Raw genomic sequence first — 2,271 nt, 5'->3', positions numbered from 1 at the left:
AGTCTTAAATTAGACATCATATGGATGAATATGTATTATATAAAAAAATATCCTTCACTGCTAAGATAATCCTCAATATTCCACGAAAATTTTATTCAGTAAAAATTTTAAAAATCAATAATTATATTAGAAATTTGATTATATTGTATCATTTTCAAGTCATATGTATTTAAACTGATAAGAGGTGTGAAATTTTTTTTAGAATACTATCAAGATGATTTCATTCAAAAATCAATATACCAAGATCAGATATTTAAAAATATATGTACATGAACCATATATCTGATTACATCAGAAAACAATTTTTTTCATCAACAGCAAAATAATACGACATTTTATGTTTATTTGAAACATTTATATGACAATTGTAACAAGAAATTTAGTGTGATTGGTAATTTATATATGCTAAAATATATATTTAATACGTAATCTTTTTAAAATCTGCCATCGAATATAGTTTTTAAACATGTTGTTTTAAGATGCATGTATCAGAAATTAATTTGCTATATCTATAGCTCTATATTTAACATAATAAATATTCAATTTTATTTTAAAAAAATTTATGTTATTTTATGTAAATATTTATGTGTAGATACTTTGCTATTCATATTCTTATGAAAAATACACAATTGATCTCATATTTAAAATGTTCATTTTAGAAATTGATACATTAATATATTATAAAATTCAATTCCATATTAATGATCAATATATATTTATGTATTACGCATTTGTTTACAATTGTACTAATTCTAAGAATCGATAATTTTACTAAAAAAAGCCTCACTTTTTTTTTTGTGATGAAATCAAAATAAACTTATATGAGCATCGTAAAATAGTTAAAAATATAAAAAGACTGTCATCTATTTAGATTAAAAGTAATAGTATATAAAACTGTCAAATGAAACTTAATTTTATAAAAACATGAAAATAATATTAAAAAAGAGTATTATTTGATAACATTGCATCGAAAGTATGGTGAATTTACGTTCAAGATATAATTAAAATTTGGACTTAAAACACAACTGATTATTAATGGGCTGTTTAACAACAATATAATAATTTTTCCAATACAAGTGGAATTTTTATAATGTGCAGCTGAAATCGTATTTTAAAATAAAAAGATTCTAACACACGTGCTTTTTTGCAAAATTTTTGCTGCAGTAGATAGTTAGAATATGCTCGAATTTCTGACCATATAATTTCTATGAATCGTGGTCAAAATTCTGATGTTGTCATGGCGATTTTGGATGTCCATGTCCGCCTTTATCAGATACGAATATATAATTTCCACAAAATTTATTAGTTAAAAACTTCGAGATACATTTTTTATAAGTTATTAATAAGATTTAAAAATATTTGAGAAACAACTAAAATGTATGTTTAAATTACAGAATTTCTTGGATGACAGTGCAGAAAGATATGAAGTAAATTTTATATTCCATGTGTATCTTAAATATGTTTTTAACTCTAATTATTTTATGCTCAAAGAACTTAAAAAAATTATAATTCAAAGAATTTTTATGTATAAACTGCCATGATATATCATTCTTAAAAATATTATAATGTCTCTTTTATAAAGTTTGTGAAGTCCACTAATGTTTTAAAAGTTCGTTGGCATATTTAGCTCTCTTAAAAAACCATTTAGTGCAATCAATTGCATTGGGTAAAATTCATTTTTAAATCTATTTCTAATGAAGATATAAAAGATTTGTTTGGAAATTTTTAGTTTTTTTCTATATAATATAAAATCTACACTAATAATTTGGTAAGCTTAATGAATTAAATGTATAATTATTTTATATAATTTTTTCTGTCAATTTATGTTGGTTTTTCGATCCTCTATATATATGCAAAAAAAATAAGCAGACTACATTTGAAATTAGAACATAAAATTATGACTCTGTGATTAAAAAATTCAAAGAAAGATTTGTAAAAAATTATAAAATCATTGTTCTGCGTTTTTTTACACTGTCATAAATGATTACAGGCCCTCATCATCATATCTAAGATATTTTATATGTCAAAATTATTATATTAATGATATAGTCTGAACTCATAGACCAAAAATACACAAAAATATGGATACAAAATAAAGTCATCTATAATATGATAAATATTTAACAAATATAATTGCACTCTATAGATAAAGGTATTTATATCTAAATACAAAAACATCATTAATTTAGTATACCAATAAAGCAATTAATAAGTGATATTTTGATCTATTTGCACTACTTAAATGGTTAATATTTTATGTAAGACATAAAT

Source organism: Rhyacophila brunnea, unplaced genomic scaffold (genome assembly GCF_057557595.1).
Source record: "Rhyacophila brunnea isolate RB1 unplaced genomic scaffold, BYU_Rbru_1.0 scaffold_69, whole genome shotgun sequence".
In the NCBI taxonomy this organism is placed as follows: Eukaryota; Metazoa; Arthropoda; class Insecta; order Trichoptera; family Rhyacophilidae; genus Rhyacophila; species Rhyacophila brunnea.
Note: the sequence above shows the minus strand (reverse complement) of the source record.